Source organism: Acipenser ruthenus, chromosome 8, assembly GCF_902713425.1.
Source record: "Acipenser ruthenus chromosome 8, fAciRut3.2 maternal haplotype, whole genome shotgun sequence".
NCBI classification, from domain to species: domain Eukaryota; kingdom Metazoa; phylum Chordata; class Actinopteri; order Acipenseriformes; family Acipenseridae; genus Acipenser; species Acipenser ruthenus.
The window spans coordinates 37432502-37445411 of NC_081196.1; the positions used below are offsets into that span (position 1 = coordinate 37432502).

Here is a 12910-nt window from a genome sequence, read left to right on the forward strand (position 1 = left end):
TTAGAGGAGTTTCCTGCTTTTAAAGAGACGAAAGGCAATGCCTAGGCGTTTTCATGTGTGCTGCTGGCTTTACTTTTTTTTTTTTTTTTTGAATGGATGTCCTTTCTCTAACCTCAATTCAGAAGTCTATGTAATAGGAGACTGCCCTCTCATGTGATTGGCCAGCCCCTTGGCGGGTTCTCTATAAGAGCTCCCCGTGTCTGCCTCTTGTGTGACTTGCCTGGAGCAGCACAGTTAAGGCTTGTTTAAGAATATCACAGCTCAGTGACATGTGATAACAATGTTATCAGAGGGCTTGGCCACCACCAACGGCAGGCAGTGACTTGAGTTGTAAAAACACCTTGAAATTGGATTAGCTGGCTTCCCTCCTCAGAGCTGGTACAGTAACTGTCACTTTAAGATTGTTTACTGATTAAGCAACGAAGAATGCAGCTAACAGCCTCTTTGCCAGGGACTTGTATGGACTGATTTTTCTTGTCTTTGTTTTACAGCACAGAAATAAAAAGATGACAACTGCTAAACCATCTCTGGAAGTGACTACTAAAATACAGGGGTCTTCAGAACAGAAAAAAGGGAGAAGTTTAATTCTGATTTCTACAGCAGCAAGAGAAAGGGGGGAACTACTTGCCTCTCCCAACAAGCAGCAACTCAACCATCAGGAAATACTGCTTCACCCAGACTGAGTAAGTGAAAAAAGAGCACTGGCTACTAATGGATATCATCTGTTGCATGTTAAAATTGTAAAATTGTTTGCAGATTCTCGATGAAGCTCAAAAACAGAAAAGGGAAAAGAGTAGCAGCGGTCAAATATTACTGCAAACTGAATTATACTAGGAAACAAAAGAAAATAAAAAAAAAGCTACTGCATAAGTTGTTGTAAGGAGTATACTTTTCATTCAATCCTGTATTGGTCAGTCATTTTTCAATGTAGGGTATAGTTGCACTGTGCTAGGGGTGATTCATACTCATTTGCCTGTGACAGATTTTGCAATGAATTAGCTAGTGAAACATTAACATATTATTATGCCATAACATAGCAAGGATAGCTTTATTCACAGAATAAGATGGCTATACAGTAAGAAGGCAGGGTCACTAAATTGCTCTGCAAATGCGCTTCACTCTGTTGCATGAAAGCAGATGTAAGGGATCCTCTTCCTGTTTGAAAACGGAAGTACTGTGCTGACTTATCTCACTGAGATTGCACCTATTAATTGTCTGATCACTTAAGTGTAGCTGACGAGTATGGGTTTTTATAAAGAAGCAAAACAAGTTCTAAACAGTTCTAAAAAGTTTGTTCACTCAGAGCGTAAACTTGCATTACAATGTCTGCTGAATAGGGCATTGGGAAACTAAATTTGTTTTTGTTTTTAAATTTTAAAAAAATTGTAGTTCCTGAATATGTTTCTTGCGGTCATTTTGGCTGAGTATTTGAGTAAATAAAGGATATTCACTTTGGTTTGCTGCCCTGTTGAGACTTGTCAGTGTGATGAATCACCAATACATGTGGTTTCACCTAGTTTCAGTTGAAGCCTTAAGTCATTCATGTACCGAAGAGGAGATGAAGCAGAGTGACCAAACAGTGAATCAGGGGCAGTCGTAATGCTGACTAGGATACACTGATCTTTGAGTAGATTAGTCATTGCCTAAATATATTTAGATATAAAAAAATGAGTACACAACTGGGTTTGCTGGCCAGCTGTTATGCTTTAGGAAGAAACAAGATTCCTGTTTCATAGCAGTTTGGGTCATTCCAGCTTTTACTGTGAGCTCAATTAAACAAACCTGAGCTTCCTGCCTATAGTATGTGGCTAATTAATCTCACTTTAAAATGTTGAATGGATCAAAACCAGTGTGGGTCTTATTTCCATTTGATTTATTTTCTAAGATAAAATGAAACATTCAAATTCAACTAACAGTAAAAAAAAGAAAGAAAATGTAGAAAAATGTTCTATTAAAAATAAATACTTTATATTTGACCTTAGTTGTGATTGAATAGAAATCCCACTCAAGCAAGAGCTAAGTATTTCCACATACAATATTCTGATTGATGTGGAAAGAATCAGGCTAGCCGTTAAACTGCCACGCACACTAACCTAATTATTGTATTGCTGTTTAAATATAGCTTTCGGAAACACATTTGAACAATGACTGCTCTAAAAATAGTATTTAAGGCTACCTGTCTTTATCTTGAAGGAGTGAACAGGAAAAAGGGGTAATGATCTCAGCAGATTAAAGGTGGCGGTGATCTTAGATAAGGGTGCCCATTGAGGACAGAATTCCCGCCAAGCCTGGAGGAATGTGGCAGCACCCTGGCACATCTCAACCTGGCTCCGTTCCTGTTAAGGTGTGCCTGTGTGTGACGTCACCAAGGAGGGCTATCGTATCACACCACCTTACACTAATAAGAGTTTACACATATATTTCCAGCGGTGTCCACCCTTTAGTGTAACCTCATTGCATTATCAGACAAATAATTTTAAAAAAAGCAGAGTAGGACAAGGTTGTGTCCTGACCTGCTGTTTCATGGATTCCATATGCTGTAACATTGTCTTTACTGTTTCAGTGTGTGAATGTCTAAAGGAAATGTCCAGGGTCCAGTGTGCATTATTACAGATCACTATAGATTTTAAACAGGATCATTATGTTGTTTCAATATATTTAAGCAGAATAGATTCACTCATCTCATGCTGTGGGATGTCCTGCTTCCAGATACAGGTTTGAGGTAAATAAAGACTTGAGAATTAGTCTAGGGGGGGATGGGACTCAAAACTAGTGTGGTTATTTGATAGATATATTGGGATATTTAAAGTCCACAGAGTAGACTGGACCCTGGTTTAATGTATTAATTTCAGTGCCACCTAAAAACCAAAGCACTGAATTCTTGCCCAGAAGGAAGAGTGCCTCTTAATGCCACCAACTTCTTGCAGCACCTGGTACTGACCAAGCCCCATCTCACTTAGTATCTGACAAGTTCAAAGTGGCATGACTACCTCGAGGTGTCTCATTTCTAGCTCTTTTCAACCAAATGATTTCCTAATTTATTTTATTCCAAACAGGTTTAACCAGGGTATTACTCACTTGAGCCTCATTTTCAGTGAGGCAAGTTGCAGCAAGTTACAATGCTGAACAATACAGTAAATATAAATACAGTGCAAACTAAAAGACACATACTGTAAAGCCAGTACAATACTTTTAAGATCACAGTAAGTTTGCATTTAAAAAGAGCAGCGGAATTGCCAAGCAGTTTGATAATAAATCGGTTGAGGAACGGTAGATATAGTAAGATCTGCCCTGATGAAAAGTTACTTTAAGAATGTTTCCTTTTTCTCCTTTTTATAAAGATTGAATACATTTATTTAGGATTAAATGACCCTTCAACGTGGAATTAACAGTACAGCAAGTACTGTAACCAGCACTGTGGCCAACCCAGATGTTGGGCATGGATTGCTTTGTCCTGTCAGGCTCTACACATCTTTGTATAATGCCAGGACAGCCATGATGTGGGCTTTTTCAAACCATCTGTTGTGACTGAACCAGCTCCAAGTGGGGTAGAGCACTTAGAAGGGGAATGGGTTTGGTGTGCCAGTGAAACCATCAACAGATTCAGGCTAGGTTAGAGCATGCACAGTGTATCATCATTGCTGTGGTAATTAGCTTATTACAAAGTACAGCATAACCAATACTAGCAGACCAATTTGGGTTTTAAGGGAAAACTGAGAGAAAAAAAAGGAAAATACAATATACTTCAGGAATTTTAAACATTACAGTATGGAAATCATTGACTGATGCTATTTTTTGTAAGGGGAAAAATCCATAAGAAAAGTGAAGAATTACATAAGAAAACCCTGGAGTCTGACTCTTGAGTCTTAACATTGTAGTGACACATTACAATGTATTTTTTATTTTTGTCAAAACTTTCAAATGAATGCGCAAAGTAGAAAAAAAAGCAGAATCTGTATGTACACGTTTGATTGTTCTCCCCTCAGATATGGTCTTAAAAAGCACAAAGTACAGCAGTATTTATATGTGGCTTTATGGTTAGCAGGTCAAGGACAACTACAGAGTGGCACTCCTCTCCGGAAGACAACCTTGAGTTTATTAAACCGAGATATGGGTTAATGAATCAGGTTATTCAATATAATACGTGATATGATAACCCTTTTATTACACCCAATACAACAAAAAATTAGCCAAGCTAACATCGTTTTTTTCATTTTGTAACACATGGGCAAATAATTAAATATTGCCTATTTCCATTTGCATTTGAATGTTCTGTTGTACTGTATCTAAGCTAAGATTTCTTTATCTTTTAAGAAATAAGGCAGTTGGGTACAGTACTGTATGTCTACTATATGTAATTTACATTGTATTTTGAGCAGGAGAGACTAGTTTATATAAATGACAGAGTCCAGGATTTTCTACAATATTTACAAAATGTTTGATTCATGTGCATATGTCACTGCATGATTCGAATGAACTGCATAAGCTGAAGACCTTGCATTATGTAGTCAAGTATTCGATCTGTTTAAGTAAGAATATGATTGCAGTGTGATGCTGAATTTCAATATGTGCACAGTATACATTTTGTCTTCATTTAATTATGCGATAGTAGGAATGAGTGACTGTCTAGATTGTGCACCCTGGGACTCACTTTTAAACAAGACTTCACAACTCAATCTGACAATGCTAGTGAGTAAAAGTTTTTAAATGGTAAATAGCTTCAAATGCCATTTTAATTCATTTACAAAAGCCTTGAAATATAATTTGAATCTACAATTATACAGTAACAGAAAAAACTACAATAGCTTCTTATTAAAGATTAAATTCTTCCCCACCATATGTAAAATATGAGTAGCATTTGGTATTTGTATTACATCCATAACTATCAAACACTCAATAGTACTGCATTTTTAAAGACATTGAAAAAGACTTCTAATTGATCAATTTGGTTTCTTTTAGTATTTCTAAAAACATGTGTATTACCTACAGACTTAATGGTGGTGCACCTGTCTGTCCTACTTCAGTTTACAATGTTTAGAGAAACAGGGAAGTACAGTATATAGTTTACTGGAAATTTCCCCCAGCATCTGGTCTGTGGTGTGACTATGGCCATCTTGGTCCCCTGATAACAGTTAGTGGTTACATTTTGACAAGACACTGGGCGTAGTTAAATTGATTTTAAAACAAAGAAGGCAGGGGGAATTCATCTGGTTTGTTACTCTACCGGTTATTCAAATTATTTTTTACATTTTAGCTCTGGGTTGGGTACTTTCTTACCACTGTAGCGTTTCTTACACTACAAAGATAAGCAGTTGTGTATTTCAGAATAATGACATGTAAGATTATCTGGTCTATTCAATTAATCTTCAGTGGCAGATCTAAATAACACCTTACTTTAAATTATTTAAAAAGCCCCTCCCTGTACATATATTCATAACCATGATCCACAAATGTATATCAATAACGATATATAGATCCGCGCTGTTTAGATCAACTGAATCCATCACTTCCAATTCAAGATCCACAAATATATTTAGCCAGTACAGTTAAATATAGTTCTGACATATTGGCATTTTCAATGTATCTATTTTTGTTGTGTAGCACATTTGTATATGTGTATTAATTGTAATGTTTAGAGAAGATGGCATGCTTGGTCAAGCCACTAGCCCTTACTTTTCCCTGACTGTTGCCCTTGCTGGGTTGCAGAGATACTGGGCACTGATTAAAGGAAAGCAGTTGGCTTCCTTAGTCCCTTCCCTATCTGTAGGAGATTTACCCATTTACCGCTGTTTCTGTTATGGTACACTAGTCGCTATACAAACACAGGACCTAATGTTATCTTTACAGATAGGTTACATTTTGTGGTGTTGTTTTTTCACATCAAAGGTTAAGGGGCTAAAACTAGAGAAACAAGAAAATAATGAAATAGTACAGTGTGCTTACTGTAACTTAGAACAAGTGAAAGATCCAAAACAAATTGAATACAGTGTTTCCTAAAAAAAAAAACAGGACTAGCCCATCTCTACCTTTCATTTTTTATGTGTGCAAAATGCATTTACGAACAGTGATACTGAACACAGTTGCTTAAGACTGATACTCTAAGAAAGCTAAAAATGTAAATGTAATTTGCTCTCTGCAGATCATTAGGATTACATGGGTGGTGTGTTAATTGAAAGGCAAGGAGAATCAGTTTGTACGAGTGATTTACTTTTGTAATAAGATTGTGTAATGTAATATTATGCCACTGAATCTTATGATGCATGCATATGTGTACAAACAAAAAAAACAGAAGGGTTCTTGCAATGGTATCCCTGACTGCTTCTCAGGATTGTAGTCAACCAGTCAGAGGTCTGACTAGCGTTTATTTACTAACATGATTAAGGGTCTGTCTAAAACTCCTAAAAACTGCCCTTCTTTTCAAAGCATACCTGTTGAGGGCTTGTATTTACTTAATTAGTCCTCACCCGAGGAAGGGATGATTCAGCATAAACATACCAGGACTTGGCAAGAGCATCCCCTTGTTGTTTTATCTCCAACACAGCCCAACTCATTAGCTGTGAGGCACAGGCAGTGTAAATGATTCAGTTCCTGCTGGGTTGGCTGTGTTGACTACAATTTGGTTAGGGGCTCTGCAAAAAAATGTTTCAGCATAGGGATGTGGTCAGCCTAGTCATCTTTGAGGCATCTCAGAGGAAACCCACATCAACTGTAAAAAAATGAACTTTGAACTGTGAGAGCACCAATAATAACAAAGCTAAGGCAGGGCTTGATGGGAGCAATGTATCTCTTATTTATGTATTTGTTTATTTATTTGTTTATTTGGGGGGGGGGGTCTATACTTACCGCCTCTCATGCATCCCAGAAAGCAAGGGAGTCTGAACTCATTTGTATTTTAGTTGGTGTTTTTTTTTATAAGCTATCCTGTTGGCAGAAAATCATGTTGGGTGTGCCACACTTGTTTTTAAAAGTTTGTAAACTATTACCATATAACAGGTTTTATAATTGAAACATGACATATTTTTACACATTATTATTTTCTTTGTAAAAATAATATAAAAAATAAAATAATTAAAAAAAAACTGCTGAATGTTTAAACATGCTTGGCTATGTTCCTAAACCATTAGCATGCCAGTAACTGTTTTGGTATAGTAATACAGTTACTGGCATACTAAGAGTATGGCAATAACTGTAGAATATCGGCCATTGATTTTGGTATTAGATTTTACTGGGGGGGAAAAAAGAAAAAGCTTTTTGAAGTAAATATAAAACTTAATTTAAAAGTGATAGTTGTTTTTAGTGACTAGTTTAGACAATGCATTTAATAACCTTTAATAGCTTTAATTTGAAAGAAACAAGACTTGAATTAATGTTACAAAACAAAAAAATCAGTTGTGTGCCTCCAGCTCAGTAAATTATATTCTATATGAGCCACCACTCCCTTGTCTTGTGTTCTAACCAAAACCTACAAACTACAAGTACACCTATAACGAATTGGGAATTAACATCTTATAAGCAGTTATACTGTACAGTTTCTAGTTTGCATTTGTTCACATTACTACATTAATACAATATACCTGTCGGCTTGGAGGCAAAGATGAGCCATGTTGATCACTTGTTTAATTCAGATGTTATAATTCCAAAATAGTGTAGACCTGTATAAATAAATCACAGTTACTAGTTTGATCAAATCCACTGGGCACTAAGATTAGATTTTCCAGATAGCAATTATTTTATAATATGTGCACTAATTAATTTGGCACCGTCTTGTTATATGTGGATATGCTGTGCTTTGTGTGTTCTGCAACTGTTTTATTATGTCCTATGACTTAGTTATACATTAAATGTCTTTGTTGTTTATTCCTGGTTTGTTAACTTTATTTGATGTGATTTTGTTTTTCTGTGCTAATGATAATTTGAAATAAATAACTTTGAAAATCTCTCCTATTATCTATACTTACCAATATGGAAGACTATGAATAGGAAAGCTAATGCATTTAGAAATGTTTCATATCTGTTTGTGTATAAATGGTAGTTTTGATTAGTTTCTTGTTTGTGCAACTTGTGTGCAAAACACTTTTATGTACCTTTTGCACCCACTTCCCTCTGAAAATAAATCTTGTAAATGAAAACATGTTTTCTCTATTTTCTAGCTTTTCCACTGCTCACATGGTGTGCAAAGTGCTACAAATCAAGCCTGGGGAAATCAAACATCATCTGTTTCTCTTGACAGGTAAATTGATTTTTATGAATTTTGTCTGGGCGGAAATGTATTTGAATTTGAATAATCTGCATATGAATCAGTACAGGCTTTTAATGCAGAACAACACAACCTACTGCTGTTTACTTTTTACTGATGCATGTTTTATGCATTATAGTACTGAGAAAAATGTCTGTAGATTTCTGAATTAACATCAGTGATAGATGAGCGATTATTATTATTAATTAACAGACGCCCTTATCCAGGGCGACTCATAATTGTTACAAGATGTACATTATTCTTTTCATACAATTACCCATTTATGCAATCTAGGTAAAGTACCTTGCTCAAGGGTACAGCAGCAGTATCCCCCCACCTGGGATTGAACCCACAGCCCACCGGTCAAGAGTCCAGAGCCCTAACCACTACTCCACACTGCTGCCCTGCGATTGTAGGCCTGTAACTTAAACATACCTATATGTATGTCACATTAGCACCACAAGTCGTTCTTATACATACAGACATTAATAGATTCTGGGCCGTAATATCTATGTGAGCAGTGTCCTAGTAGATTAGGCCAAAATAATAAAAATATTATTGTGATCACTAGTAGTAACAGTGAGCTGTTAAACTGTTTGAAAAAATAAAAAGTGTGATTTCTAATGCTTAAAGTTATTTTCTACTGGTAGCTTATTAATTACAGGCAATTTGGGAAGTCTGTGGATGGTTATCCAGTTTGGTGGTGTTGATAACGCTTTTAGCCTCCATTAGGTTGTCTGACAAGGTTACAAAGAGCCTGTGCCCCAGCCATACACCTCCACAGGCCTGCTAATACCAGCCACCTCAAGTAAGGCACCTTCACAAGACCTTGGCAAGACATAAAGTGTGCAGCCGCGGTGGCGCAATCTCCAATCTTATGTTAGAGAAAGCAATTTGCTTAATAGAGGAATATGAGATTCAAGTGACCGTCAGCTGGTTGGAGTGTGCTTCATCAATACAGTCACAAGGGTTCAGGTATGCAGGACTGGAATCACACCCAGTATGGATGTTCCCTGGCTGTATGGTAATTATATCACTCAATAGGCACTTGCATTCCTAAGAACACCACGCTTCAGTTGTTAATGTGGCAATTTCCTTCATTACTGCCTCTGTGTGATCAGCTTTTCTTTTTTTTTTTTTTTTTTTTGTAAATCCAATTATCAGTGGCATAACTGCGGTTTGCCTTAAACTTTATGTTAGCAGGGTTGAGTAGCTTGCAGCCTTTTATTTTGAGTGCTTTCCTCTCACATTCTTTCTTCTGTTAATTTAATTTGATAGTTGTTTCTAATTTTGTTATATCAAATGTGGAAAAAAAAGCCCTGCCTCACCCTCGAAAGAAAATGACATTGTTATTTGTGTGCTGTTAAATTTAGTTAATTCTGCTGTTATTTTAATTGCTTAGCTTAAATGGTTGCCATTCATCGCTAAAACTGTGCTGTCTAATTCAGAATGAAGTGTTAAAAAAGGTTGCAGATATGAAGTGGTTTACAGTATTTGATATACAGTATATTTACAAAATGGTTACCACCAGTCACCACCAGCCATTTTAATCCTGTAATAAATCAAGGGTTTTGCAAACATTAAGATAGATTCAATTTTTCTTTTACTTTACTGTTAAGTATGGTAAGTGTCACCATTTTCCTTTAGATTGGCATGGAAGTGATTAAGAAATAAACCTACAATTCGCTTTCTAATGCTGGAGGCTATTGCAAAAGAATGACAAAAATGAATTAATGCTGATGACAAGCCAAAAAACATCTGTGAACTATCACTTGAAGAAAGCAGCTGATGAAGGTCTTCTGATGATTTATAATCGTTGACTTTCAGGTGTGTGTGGGTGATTTTATTATTTATTGTACCCTTTCTTCCTTGCAGCTCAAAGCCACTGATCCAGTCTCCAGTAAACTCAGCCTACACTATATATAGATGCTCATGAGTTGCTCAGTAGACAGTGTAGATTCTGTATTTTAATCAGCAGCTACATCTGGCTACTGGGTCTCTGATGGCATTTCACACTTCCTGTTGGGCACATTCCTACCAGAATGTGTGGTATGTGATCACAACGTGGGCTTCATTCTGTGATCAAGAACTATCTGAATGAAATGGACGTTTAAGGCTGCTGTGTGAGTGTTTTGGTTTTTGCTTGTTTTTTCATGCTGCATAGCTGGTGAGCAGTAGTCACTTTCATTAACCCCTTAATATCGATTCTAATGACAGTTTTGTTTTTCTGGGAGGATTCTAAAATCACAGTTTATGATTCATACATACAGTAGGGAAAAAGCAAACGTCCCACTTTTCTTAATAGGACGACATAAGTTGCCTAACACTAGAATGACCTTTGGATCTACTGTACGAAATAGAAGCCAGGGAATTTCTTTACCATTTCTTCCATCAGTGCACAACATGGGAAATATAAGGTGCCTTTGGATCTACCACCCATGATCTGACAACAGTATTTGCAATGCAATTTTATTGATTCCTGCCATATAGAGGCTAACATTTTTTTGCCTTGAGATAGTTGACATCAAAGACGCTACACACATGTTTTTGTATGTATTGTAAAGAGTGTACTGTTGCTGGGATTACATGTCACTTATGAGGCTGTTACACCTGTACTATATTTAAAATCTATACTAAATTAAACGGTGGGAAATATTAAACCAGGTCTGGCGTGAACCTGGCACACAATGTAGATTTCTGTCTTATTTTAGCTACAGCTACATTGTCTGCTGGGTTTCCCGCTGCCTGGAAAAGCATGCATAAAATAAACTCAAGCCATTCTGCTTTTAGTCAGAAAACAAAGGTAAGGTTCTGGTATTTTATTTATGTATTTTTTAATTGATTTGTTTACGATTTGCAAATAAAAGACTATGAAATAAGAATATGTTCTGTGTCTGTCATTCTTTTGTATTTATGGTTACTTGTCTTCATTCTTTATAAAAAATAAACTCTACATACTTACACTACTAGAATATGGGGTAACACCCATGTCCTTACCTTATTTCCATTCAAGAGTTTACAACCAAGGGGTGTGTTGTAAGTGACTTACCTCCACATTTTTTCAATGTAGTGGCATAGTGCAGAATCTAAAAATGCCATGCCGGTTCCACACCACGACCCTTATAAAAGTTTACCATAGTAAAAACAGCAACGAGTAATAAATAGGGGTTTTAATCTTGACATTTTCTATTGATCAATTAATCGATTGATCACACCTGTTTGCAAGTGATATGAAATTGTATTGAAAGACAATTACAAGCAATCACTTTTAGGTGACAGAATCTGACATTTTCTTTTGAGCTGTACTGCCTGTTTGCATTTCCTTCAGCCAAATGCCATGTCTAAAAGAAAAATAGAAAAAATACATCATGTATATACTACTGTAAATTACCAGTTGCTCTACAACCTGGAATACTGTATTTAACCGATCTGTTCCTGGTATACAGTAAGCTTTCAAGTTTCAGACTAACAAAGGTAACTCACTGTGTGCTATTTTATTTAGGTTAGCTGAAGAGCAATTTTATTTATTAGGGCTATTTTATTTTAGTTATCTGAAGAATGAGTATGATATAGCTGTTAATTTTCTGATACTGCTTGGAAGAAAGACGTTGCATACAAAGAAAAATCAGCTTACTTATGACTAAGATGATACAATAAACTTCTAGTACTGCCATGAAAGGAAAGTACAGATGAGCAAATGTTGCAAGTTGCAGTCTTTTTTCCCCATTCTGAAATATTGGATATACCAGTTACCCTGTTGCCAAGGTCTTTATACGTACGCTCTGCCATTTTTCAAGATTTCTTTTTTGCACACAATTTTTTGATGCCGCACTCAGTTAGATTATTTTGTAATCGACCAAACCCCACAGGTGATTCATCGACAATTGATCGAATCATTAAATCAATTAAAATCCCTAGTAGTAAAGCATAGTCAACATATGGTTAAGCACAGGTAAGCATTGTAAAGAATATTAAAAAATATTAAAAACTATGTTAACGGATTAGTATAGAGCAATTATAAGATTAGACAGTTCTTCATTTAAATAGATTGTAAACAGCATTCAGCTCTCTGATATCTACCTTTCATTCCTGTCTTTTTTTATTCTGTTACCACAAAAAATCCATCTTGGTTTAATGGTGACATTGATAAACCATACAGCATGAATCAGTCTTATAATAGTCCAGTTTTGAAGTCAAGAACTTGTATAATTTGAAGCCAGTACTGCAGTTAATAAGCATTCAGGTGTGCAGGATATTCTTTATAATTAAAACGTGGACCTTCTTTGACTTGCAAGGTTTGTGTGATCCAGTCTTCTTACATATCATAGGAACATAACAAAACCAATGCTCCTCTAGTGCCTAGCAGATGCTTGATTCCATACCTTTGCAGAGTCTGTTCTTTAAAGATCACTATGATTCAGAATCAGCAGTGTGGGTTGGTAACCTGTTTCTGTACCCTTACGACTCTCTGTACCATATTCACAAAGCATTTACAGTGGCTCTCAAAAGTATTCACCCCCCTTGGACTTTTCCACATTTTATTGTGTTACAACATGGAATCCATATATTCTCAAATGGATTGAGGTCCGGACTTGACTGGGCCACTCCAGGACAATGAGCTTTTTGTTTTTAAGCCACTCCAGTGTGGCTTTGGTTGTATGTTTGGGGTCATTG

General features: G+C 36.2%; 1 long non-coding RNA gene across 3 annotated transcripts in view; it reads left to right on the plus strand.

Annotated features, from left to right (window-relative positions):
* The window catches only part of LOC131737767 (uncharacterized), a 28889-nt gene extending 19595 nt beyond the window's left edge, over positions 1-9294 (plus strand). The window contains exons 1-4 of one of the 3 annotated variants that reach the window (XR_009329372.1): positions 168-378; positions 492-683; positions 8151-8230; positions 8531-9294. This is a non-coding gene — a long non-coding RNA (uncharacterized LOC131737767). Of the gene's footprint in view, positions 1-167; positions 379-491; positions 684-8150 lie in introns of those variants that run through there. The other 2 variants (XR_009329370.1, XR_009329371.1) reach the window with 2 other exon arrangements.
* The last annotated feature ends 3616 nt before the right edge of the window (positions 9295-12910 follow it).